We start from the raw sequence: 12,474 nt of genomic DNA, 5'->3' as shown, positions 1-12,474 counted from the left end.
GAACATTATGTTCCTAAGCAATTACAAAGCTAATTGACCTGAATCTGAAGTACATATTTTTAGTTATATTCCGTAACTTTTCCATTGACTACAAGCTAACAAGCTGTTTCCCATTAACTTTAAAATAATGCTGTACACATCTATAACTTAACCGTAGGGAAGTGAAACGAGTTCGAATTTGTAGACGATTCAAAAGTAACATTTGTTGAAGCTTATCCTAAAAGTAACTTCATAACGTAATTTCCAAAAAGACTGGGCCTTAAAACTTAAAGAGGCCAAAAAGGGCCTTAATCTCTGTCCACTACGGGAAAAATATGGGCTCCCTCCCAAATTTTTCCTGGCTACGTTCTTGTTTTCAGTCATAAATGCGCAAGAGTATACCAAGGATGTCTTTCTCAATGTACGAATCCCAGGCTAGAACCGCGGTGGGAGAAGCGACGGACTTGACACACGCTACCAAATGCTTATTTGATCATAACATGAAGTATTGTAAAAAAAGTTTCGTTCCAAAATTTCAGATCGGCCAAAACATAATCTGCCCGTAAACTATATGTCCAGTGCAATTCTATAGTTATCCGAAGTGGGGCTATGCGAATTCTTTTGAAGAGGAAAATTAATTGGACACAATTTAAATAGTGTGCTACTCTTATTAGATGATTTCTCAAGAAGCCCTCCTCTACAGCACATGACATTAACCTAGATCGTTTGGCATATTATTTCAGACTAAGTCTATTGCTTTCAGGCTATTAGAAGGGCTTCATTGATCATGAGAGCTGCTGGCTCGAACGACTTTTTCAAAGGAGATTAAGATGGATATTTGAGATATCAGCATTGCCCGGATGTAATGTAACCCTCGCGACCGTGTACCCTTTCCCTCCAAGCATTGCTGCTACGATTGTCTTAGAGTGGAGATCGACGCACATCTCTTGCCGCTATTAATTAATGTCACTTTCAACACATGAAAAAGGTGTCTCCCCAGGACACGCTAGGCACTCAGCGGAATGTGCCTTGCCGATATTTTGCAGGCAAGATCTAAAGTACTAGTTTCCACTGAGGAGTTGTTCAAGTAGTACTCAATTGTTGCACATCTACTGTATTATATACGTTGTACTGTCCTTCAAAAAAATAAGTTTACATGCAGATGTCTGGTTTGATTTTACACCCCTGATTTAGGCTACTATAAAACTTGTTAAAAATCGAGATAAGAATAAAAGATACACTTTCATATAATATTAATTACGAAATGGGTTGGTTTTAAATTTAATTGTTGTAAGTTAAATAAACATACACAGGCATCAAAATTACCTTAGATTTAAACACTGAGGAAAGTAATTAAGAAACTTTTAAAATACTTTCAAGCAGCATATGCATACTACAAACCTTCTAGGTTACCGTAGCCTATTCCAAACAAATAAGTTTATTTAAACTGCAAAACACGCTTCACATCTTTTTACTTTGAATCGTATTTTAAAATGTTTTAGTAAGATATATTATATTTGTTTTAGTTGTGTCAGGATAAATTTAGCTTATTTCTGAACCCTTCAGGCACGTTGTCTGTTACTGTATGCGGCTCATGAGACAACTCCTAGCAGCTGTGTATTGTAGTGGTATCACCTTATTTTGCAGGCACTTAAGTCAGTAATTACAGTGACTCGCTTACTATAGCAACGGTTGTTATTAACGGATTTTATATTCTTAATGTTAACAGCAGATTTTGGCCAATCAGAAACGAGGTGCCATTGCTAGCGCTTCTTTCGGTGTGGTATCCAACTAGCGGCCATAACCGAAGAAGAAGGTATGAATCATGGCTTTCATCACCATTATATCAGTTAACCATTTGGATTCAGCAAAACCTTTTTCACTGCAGCCAGAGCGAAGCTTATGGGCAAATTTGAATTAGTTGTGGTAAATGAAAGTGTTCTTGAATGGTTTGTAGTTATATGAGAGGCAAAAATGTGGTGTCATGGCGTTATTCAAATAAATACATAGAGACCCTTGTTTTGTTATTAAGGTAAACGATCTGACGAATATTTAACTACCGGAAACGTTTTTCTTATCATATGGCATGTAAGTAATAATTTCTTTCGCGCAATAATTCTACTTTTACCTATACATTTCCTACTACCATAAACACGAAATTTATGCATGAACCTGTAAGGGAATTTTAAAAATTCTCTTTTAAGCCTCGGCTCTTGGCTATGCTGGTTTGTTTTGGGACCATTTGGCTATTATCTTATCACGATTGGATCTTCCTGGGATTTGAACCCGTGATCTCTCAGTTAGAGAGCCGTGGCTGTATCAACTAGTCTACGGAGGAGGACAGGGATAATAGACTCAAGCTGTACATTGTGTTCAGACATGTGGCATTTGAAGCAGTGGTTGGAGAGATATAGTAAAGGAGTACAAAACCATAAGGTTAATGATTGACAGTACACTGAGATGGTCAAAGTCGCAAAATCCAACAACAAATTACCAAGGGAAAACAAATTTAAAAGTGTAAAACTCAGGATATTTCATAAAATTAAAACATTTTTATTGCGTTTACATGCAATCCACATTGGAACACATTATGGTAGCACGTAATGGTGCCCAAAAGAACTCCAATTTGTAAATTCTCTGAGCGTAACTCGAAAAGTCATACTTTAAGCTGCTTTGGATTAGGATAAGGAGCTCGTGATTAATTATACTACTTTGATTTATGAACACAAATAAGGCTGAACTCATGATGAAAGTTGTCATATGTTTAGAGTTTTTGGAGCATCCCCTCTCCAAAGCAGCTTAAAGTATGACTTTTCGAGTTACGCTCAGAGAATTTACAAATTGGAGTTCTTTTGGGCACCATTACGTGCTACCATAATGACGAGCTCCTCACGTGTTAGATTTAATGGGGTGATCAACCGAGGCGGAGAGAAAGAGTGGGGACAGAGCCGAGCAGTACCGATAAATCCCGAAAATTCCTGACAAATTCTGTACATGCGGCTAATAGCGACCTCAGTTCGGAACGGTTCTGATTTCTATTATCTTACCAATTAATGAGTCGTTTTATATCCGAATTAATGAGTCGTTTTATATCCGAACATATCTGCAAAACATAGAAATTATATCGAATTAATTATATTAATATTGAACTTTCTTTATAACTCCAAAAGTTACCCTTATTTATAAAGTCATGGTAAATCTTAACATATAACAACCAGTTTTTCAGCAGTAAAATGTTGGCAATACAAAACACATAAATAACAAGATTTACGACTATCAAACTAAAAACAATGGCCGACCATGGTCGTTTTGATGAGTTGACAGTAGTCACGTGACAAACAGGAAAGTTTCCGATTGGCCGAGAGGGTCACGTGACCTATAGGACGGCTTCGATTGACCGCCAGACGTAAACAAACAAACCCACATGGACAAGGAAAGGAATAATTAGTGAAGTTATTGAAATGGCGTGCGATGGTTTTTGTCACACGCTAAAAAGACCCTAGCTTGCGTATTCAAAACTCAGATCACGCGATGCTTGCCCGCTGCGCAGCGCTTTGCGCTGCTTGCTCTTTTAGAAAAAAAATTAACTCGAGCTTGCAAAGTCCAAGCCCAGATCACGCCATGACTGCTTACACACACAAAACTCAGACAGAACTAACGCAGGTTTCATTACAGGCAAAAGGTAACCGGCGCGCGTTTATGACTGATAAGATAAGACGAGTTTATACTAGAAGTAGTACCTGGACTACTGCCCTACGAAATAATAACACCAAAAAAAACAAATAAATACATTGTCAGTCAGGTTTTTCAAATTTTATTTTTTCAAAAATTTTTTTGGGGGGGGAGTAAACGGCTACGGCGATAATCGGGACTAGTTTTTTCGGTGAAATTACGTGCCGCTGGTCTTAAGATTTACCAAAGTCATTTAATAATGTAACTGAAATGATGCCTAACATCATGGAAACTGAAGGATTTAAAAATGACTGGGATTTTGAATTACCTTTATTTATGGAAGAAAATAGTATAAAAGGCGATACTAGATTAACAAATTTAGAAGTAAGTAAAAAGAATTCGAGTAAAGAAACTCTAAAACAATTGTGGTTAGAAAAAATGTCACTATCACATTTAGGTTATGTTTATGTTTATACTGATGGATCCAAAAACTGACACGAGCTCCTCACACGGGCTATCTGTAGTTGGCAGGAGGGGCCCCTCCATCCCCACTCTTTCTCTCCGCCTCGGTTGATCACCCCATTAAATCTAACACGTGAGGAGCTCGTTAATTAATCAGCATTAACATATGAATATCCTCTGTAAATGGCCATCAATTCATCAATACATTTATCTGGATTAATAAAAAACCTGTTTAGCTACAAATATATATATATATATATATATATATATATATATATATATTGTTTATGCCACTTTATCTATAGAAATTAAGCGACGTTATAAACAAAAAAGGACCATGAATGAACACCCAGAATAATTACGAGATATTCCAGTTAAGGAATGGCTGAACTCTTCGGGTAGGATAAAACAATGTTGAACGGTTGATTACGTCAGATTACACATAATACGAAATCGGAGCAATGTGTGAATGTTGAGTGCACGGGAAAATAATTGAATGAATAATAGTTGTGCGGCAAGCGTGGTTGTGAGAGGATGGAATGGGCGAGGGTTGGGGGTTGGGAAGGGCGAAGTGTTAGTCCGGTCTGTTTGTTTTGTTTTACAGTCGAGTTGCATCGTTCGTTATTCTTCCTCACTGGTTCTGTTTGGCCGTTGGTGTTTACTCTCTGTGTGATCATTTATTGTTTATCTCTTGGTACATTACATTTCCAGCTGCATTATGATCATGTTTATTTGTATCTTCGTCTATTGTTTTACACAAAATATCTACCAAAACAAAATAAATATAGTTAGCAGACCCATTAATTTGCGTAAGTCTTAGTGCATATGCGGGGACTTTCCGACCTTGTTTGTACTTAAAATATTATTGGCTGAGCATAAACGAAGCCATCACTAAGGTGTTGGAAAAATGTAATATCTGTTTATCCGCACGAAACTTTGAAAACGAACCGACCTATAAACTTGAAAGTTTGCATGAAGCTTCATTTCTATATAATCAACACTGGGCGAGATGATGGTGCATGTCCATGGATTTTGGTGAGCGTTAATCAAAAAATTTAAATTGGTGTTATGAGTATGTTGGCATGACGGCAATGCAAAATAGCGGAATAAATAAATTTGTAAACAAAGCGACTGCAATCACATGAAATTGTAACATGTGACTCTTTATTCATACAGTAAAAACAACTAATATAGTGGAAAGACAGTGTTAAAAGTCGAAGACAAGATTTGGTTTTAGCGTACTCTTGCGTTGTAGTATCCTTCCTAGCTCATCATAACTTTCAGTATGAACACTGCTTTGAAACCTAAAATAATGGAGAAATTGTATCATGTGACAGTATATATCGAGAAAGATCATCTGCAGAAGTTAAATTTTACATGGAACTTCGTTTCTAATTGACAATAATGAGCCACATTACACATTGGTATCAATAATGGATGATGCATGTACAACCACGGAGTTCGGCTAAGCGCCAGTGAAGCTTATCACTCAGTAGGCTGACAAAATTTCTTCTTTTGTCTGCCGGAGAATGCAATAATTTATTTTCTGTATTATATTTGTCTGTTAACAGGACATCTCGGAGTGAAATGGGCTATGTACTTTGAATTTTGCATGCAATCTTAGTGTAGCCTGTTATGCGACATGTGGTGCAGCGTACTCCTACCTCAACACGTTTTACCGAATAAACACAACTTTTGCTGGAAGAAACGAGGTTTCCTTCATTTCTGGAATTAGAGAAACTTGTAACCAGAGCCTATAAAATTGTAAAGCTCATACGGGGGTTTTTGTCTCGATTTTGTGTTCTATTAATAAATTGAAAGTTACAAATATATACATATGCAGGTGTGAACTTTTCAGCACCCAAAAGAATTAAACTATAGCTACGTCCAAACATATACGGATATAAATAGCTCATAAACTAATAATTACACACCAAATTTGTAAAATAAAATGTTAAAATAATTTTAAATTCTATTTAACTCCAACAATTTTTAATATTTCAATGAACGCCAAGAGAAAGTTTTTATCTGCTATATTTAAAGGTTGATGCTTACTTTTCTGCATAAATTACGGTAGTAAGAATATTACACTAAAAGCTTTTTCTCGATTAACAATAACCTGATTATGGAGTTTTAAAGCCGTTTACTAAGAAAGAATATAGTAAACCAGTTTCTTTTGAAATGAAATGTATTCAGATAATTAGGGATAAGGATAACTTCAAATATTATACCTCTGAAGTAAAAAACATTCTTTGTAACTAATTGTGGTCGAAAGCTTATTCCAAGTTAAGTTTACTAAACTTGTTATGAAAATATAATAAATATTATCTATGAGCATGTAGATTTTCAAGCATTCTTAAGTAATGTTCTTGACATTCTGTTCTATTAAGTGATATTAGTAAAACGTGTATTATTCAAAGTTTGAGCGCTTTTCCTGTTATCTATTTTGAATAGAAATCAACTCAATTAGTTTGACTTGGGAGGACTCAAAGTATCCTCATTCAATTTGTTCACCTACAACCATATTTGTTTGAAATTGGTTTAGTTTTTATCTATAGTTTGAACCACTAAAGGTTCCCTAATAAAACTGTCAAAATATTCCGTCAAAGCCTGACCGAACAATATCGCAGGGACCTGCTCGCCACAAACATGTAGCAATCGACTTGTATTGGAATACAGCCAATACCCCTGCCTGGGCATGTTCAGATATGAGAGAAGTTTTAGTCACGTGGTGCGTATCTGTTACTTTGGCGAAGGAACGGTTTGATTCTGAGTGCCAAACGATGTAACTACGTCTGTTTACGTTCCCGACCGGTGGCTGAAGCACTCGTCAATTCCAAATTTAACTTAATTATAAAAAATGTGAATGTATTTTGTGCCAAAAAGATATCTAGACAAAGACTCAATCTGTTTAATTTAGATTTTGCATGAAACTAAATTTTTTATATCCCTCCTTTATATTCCTGGAGGATGTTTTATATCCCAAGTGAAACAAAAGAGAAATTGTTACCCTATTGAGTGATAGGCTTCAACGACGCTTAGCCAAATACCATGGTTGGACTTGCAACATTATAGAACTAATTGTGTTGAGTTTCTTTCCAAATACATTTATTCTGCTATTTTATTGTTACCACCATAGTGTCCCATAAGACTAATGTGAAAATATTTGCTAACACTCAGTAACACTCAGCCAAATCCAATAGAGTGACATGCACCATCATCGAACTCACTGTACTTCACATTTAGATGAAGCTTCATTCACAAATTTCAAGTATGTAAATCAGTTCGCTTCCTAGGTTTCGTTCGGACAGACAAACTGAAGGGACATTTTTCCAGCTCTGCTTCGCTAACGGTCAGCCAATAAATTACAATAACTAATGAACATGAGTGTCCGATTCAAGCTTATTTTCCCTATCGAAACAAGATTGAAGAATGTTCCCAAATATTCGATTAATTATTTTAAAACTCTAATTGGTGGAGAACAATTCCACAACAATCTTTTCCATCGGGAAACTAATGTACTGAAATAAAAGGACATTGAAGGATAAAATAGACCATTCAATTTTATATCAATTAAGACGGTGAGTGATATAAATTTATTGTTTATTAATGACATATTAACTGGAAAGCCAAGGAACATTTCCTCATGTCTTTAGATCTAACGTATAAAATGTTATTAAAAATTGACATACATTCAAAATCAGTTTATTAATCATGAATAAAATATGTTTATCCATGTAATGTTATCTGCACAACTAAAGATTTAAAAACTCTCTTGTAAATCCAGGACCTGTATGACACAAAACACAAACACATATTACAAGATCCAGTAAGTTAAAATTTATTGAAATATTATAAAATTGATAATTTCATAAAATATACAGAGTGTTCATTAAAGAGTGTTAAACATTCTTGCCTTACAGCATTCATAATTTCAGTTATACTACTGTATAAGCATAGGTCAAGAAATGTTACTTTTAGTCGCTAGCTGCCATATTGCATATGTTTATATTGTTTTATCCATAGAACTAGTAAAGATAAAGGTTCCAAACTTTACATGAATATACTATAAATAAAAGAAGAACCTAAAAGATAGTTGGTGTAATTTGCTTTGATATAAATATAGTAATCTGGCGCCTGTTGACAAAGGCCAGATAATAAAAAGCAATATTGTTATCAAAATTTCAAATATTTTTATGATACTTGAACTTTTGTCAACGCGATCCTTCAACGCATAAACGAGTACGAGGTACATCTGACAAAAGGAAATTGAGAAAATTTCTCTGAGGTGCTTATCAGTTTCTTCAAGGTACATGCAAAAAATGTGTACACTTTTTTAATTAGGTAATTTATGTTGTTTAATGTAATATTTTAAATAAAAACTGTCTTGGAGACTAGACATTTAAAAAAATGAGGTTAGTTTTGAAACGTTGTTATTGGTTTAATTGAGTATTGTGTACCTCATCATTGAAACATACAAGAGATGTTTCCTTGACGATTTAAATTACATTTGGTGTCTGGCTTTGTGATTACACTTTTTATAATCACACTTTAATGATTTACAACCTGAAAATAATAGTTAAAATAACTAAACCTACGGTTGTGCTGTCATAAAATAATGTTTACATAGAACATTCAATTACATTCAATTAATTTTTCATAGCTTTAGGACCAAGACGGGATTTTATGTCACTTTACAGACGAATGGAGAGAAGCCAGGAGGGATATTCTAAATGGAATACTATATTCATACCAGTAGCCCTAAGAATGTCCATGTAAAAGTTTCATCAGATGAATGAAAACGTAAAAAAATAAACAAACAATGACACTTTCACATTTATAATATTATTATGAGTACATAACCGTGTATAGAAGAACAGAAGTTTACAGTGATTACAAGCTAAACTAAATCTGCAAATTGTGAACTAGCAGATTGTGAATTTTCACTTAACAAGTGCACAATATTCTGGTCATGTATACAACCGTGTAACATGCCAACTGACACAGTTCATAGCCGGGGAGAATCAACAGTTTTTGTGGGGACTTAATTAAACCCAGTCTGGAGTTCACGCTCGGCAGAGTCACTCTAGGTTCTGTCTCCAGAGTGTCTGTCCAGCTCCGGTTTTTACATTATTAAATATCTCCATGTAACTGGCACTTTAAAGATCACGCCATTATTTCTCTTCAAAGTACGTTTATATTTTAGAACTTTTAAGTTAATAGAACTATTACAAAATCTTTGCAAATGCAATTTAGGTAGTTCTTTGGCATTTATCAGATTTGTTAGGAGACGAAAATTATTTATGAATACAAACATTTAAAAATGCAACGCATACCTAACAGTTAAGTTTTACATTCTAATTGTATAATATACTCAAGCTTTCAGAAAAATGTATGAGTTCCATTTTTTAGAAATGGATTTTATAAGCCATAACATAATTTAAAATCGATTACAGACTATTTGATTGTGAAAAATCGAGTAAGGATTAACAAACAAAGGAACGAAAACGATAACTACTTGTAGTCATAATATTAACATCTGTTTAGTTAATATTACTTTAGATGGGTGGTTAATTCACCTAGTTAATTCAGCGTCATCCCTAAAATATTGGAAGCCATTTTGTTTCATGTACTGTGAGGTTCACAGCGATTCACAAGCAAGTCCATGGTTTCAGTAAAATAATCGAAAGGTTAGGTCCAAAGTTACAAAAAATCTGATGCCGTCTTAAACAACCGAATCTTGCCAAATAATCGTCCACGTTCACCGATACCGTCATTACTTCCAAGGCAGACCAACCTTAATGACCGACCTCGTACTTGGCCTCGAGGCAAACCATGTACCGCAGAAATTCCACTTATCAGTACAGTTTCAATGACACACAAGGCGTCAAGTATATTAAGGACATTATTGAGATTATAATATCGTTCTCCCTTATCGAAGAGATGATCCTGTGACTCAATACACAGATGATGTTAAAGCTACACCCACCGTAACATCACCGTTTGATGAAACCTCCATGCATCAAGTATTCCAAAGATAGCAACTGGTTATTCCCAAATCATTAAAATTTTATTAGACAAATTATAGTCATGTATTCTAGATTGGATTGAATTGATATGAATTGAATTTTATCCCCACCCTTTACTCCAGGAAATATGTTCTCTCGAGCAATTGAGACCGTATTTTATGCTCACTCCTTCCCCCTTGTAAACGTCTATTCCCAAGCCGTCGTGAGTTGATATATATCTAAGCCTAAGCAACCCACATCTGACCCATTCCGAACGGGACACTGCAGAAACAAATGAGGATTGCAGGAACCTGCCAAGCTTGAAAGAGAACAGCAGAAACCAAAAAGGTCTAACAAGGTCCTTTGGCCGCTGCAGGCCAACGCTGAATCAAAAAAAACCTACCAAAAATCGTAAAATATCGTCTTCATCGTAATTACCAAGATTTTTCTATTCATACAGTATTTATTTTCATCACCACAATATTTTATTTTGGAAATAGATTTGCCAAATATATTTAAAAGCATTTCGGAACTTCCATGTTTGGAGATTCCAAATCTTAGTTTCTTGGTTCTAAAGCAATTCTGGATTGTATTTTGTGAATTTTCGGCCTCAGGTAGAACTCTGTCAACGACAGGTCTTTGGATTTGGGAAGTTTCGGTATGATGGAGCTCTATCACCTTTAAAAACTCCCGACCTCTGGAAACTACTATCTGTTTAGAAATTTGAGACTCTGGAAGTGACGGCTTCTTGAAAGTTCTGTTATTCTAGAACTCACGGCCTCCAGACTTTACGGATCAGTGTGATTTTCTTATCTATTAAAGTTTTCATACCATTTTTTAACATCCGGTCTATTTGATCTCTCTACTTCTAGAAGATTTCAACCCAGAGGCGCTTTCAGTACATATAATATGGAAGCTCAAAATCTCTGTCTGAAAGCTTCTATTCCCTAAAACCTTTCGGTTCCTGAAAGATTTCGACTTCTACTATTTCCCGGTTTATACATGCCAACGCCATTTACAATTAAAGTTCAAACTTGTTATGCCAATTTTGGTTATAACGCGTGTAACTACAATATATCCAGAGTCGTTGTGTAGAAAACGAGTTGTGGCTCCTGAGGTTTCGTCTCTTTCTGTCAGTTTCACACCAAAAACAAACTTGTCCTTTCATTCACTTGTACAAACGTGCATAATGGGTGTTATTTTACATTTTTGGTGATTTATGTAAAATAATAGTGCATCAGTCGGATTAGTTACTCACGAAATAAATAGTTGGTGTAGCAACATGCAAGTTACAAACTGTAAAGTAAAATATAAGTTATGATAATTCTGATTAAGTTTGTGATCTACGTAATCTCATCACTATATTTAGGCAATCAATAGATCGAGAAACAGAAAAACAAACAAGTGAGACAGAAAGGAATGCTGGCTGACACATTATCATAACAAATATAGATGACTTATTAGCGTTACTAATTTCTTGTTGCAACTAATTGGTCAGATAATTAATTTCTTTTATCGTATATACAGCTTTATACGAATGGCTTATAGCGGACCCAGGAAGTCAAGTAGAATCCAATTCTCCAAGGGAACGCCCTCAGTATCTCACCTCAGTAAGCTAATCTGGGGCCAAAGTTAGCCAACATCAAAGGGAATTACTTGCTAAACGTTGTCCTAAAGGTGGTCTATCAAGTAAGAAAAATGTATATATATTGAAACAAAAGAGTGGACATAATCTACAACTAGTTATAAATACCCAGTGTGATTAAAATCAAGTAGTTAGAACTGCGGAAAAATTTTAAATAGAGCAAAATAAACAGAAGTTTCTGTGAATTTTTTTAATTGTGATTAGCTTAAAAAGAAAATTTTATGTTGACAAAAGTGAGAAAGTAGAACTTTAGAAAGTTAATAGATAAAATATATTTTATCTTGAAGAATTTATGTTTCCTAAAATTTATAAATGTCAAGTTTTCAATATTTAGAATATTTTTTTTTTAAATTTCTATATTAGAATTTAATTTTATATTGGGAATTGCATTGTTCGATATTATTATACTTTGTAGGTACTGAGTAACTTTATAAATTCAGCTTGTATCTCTTTTTATATTCTACGACAAAAAAAAAAAAAAATAGTAACAAAATCATAATTTTATTTAAACATATTGATGCATGAATTTTCACAAAGAATTTTAGTCCCCATGTTGAAGAAGTCCGGGGACATTGTGGGGGGGGGGTGTTATACCCCCCCGTGTCTACGCCGCTCCGTCCAACGCGACGTAGTGTAGCGGTCATCCTATCTGTTTGGTCGAGTCAATACCGCTCCCAAGTTCGTTACACGAACATACAGCTCCACATC

The sequence above is a fragment of the Homalodisca vitripennis genome, chromosome 7, assembly GCF_021130785.1.
Source record: "Homalodisca vitripennis isolate AUS2020 chromosome 7, UT_GWSS_2.1, whole genome shotgun sequence".
NCBI lineage: Eukaryota > Metazoa > Arthropoda > Insecta > Hemiptera > Cicadellidae > Homalodisca > Homalodisca vitripennis.
The sequence above is the reverse complement of the archived record's forward strand: the minus strand, read 5'-3'. Positions refer to the sequence as shown.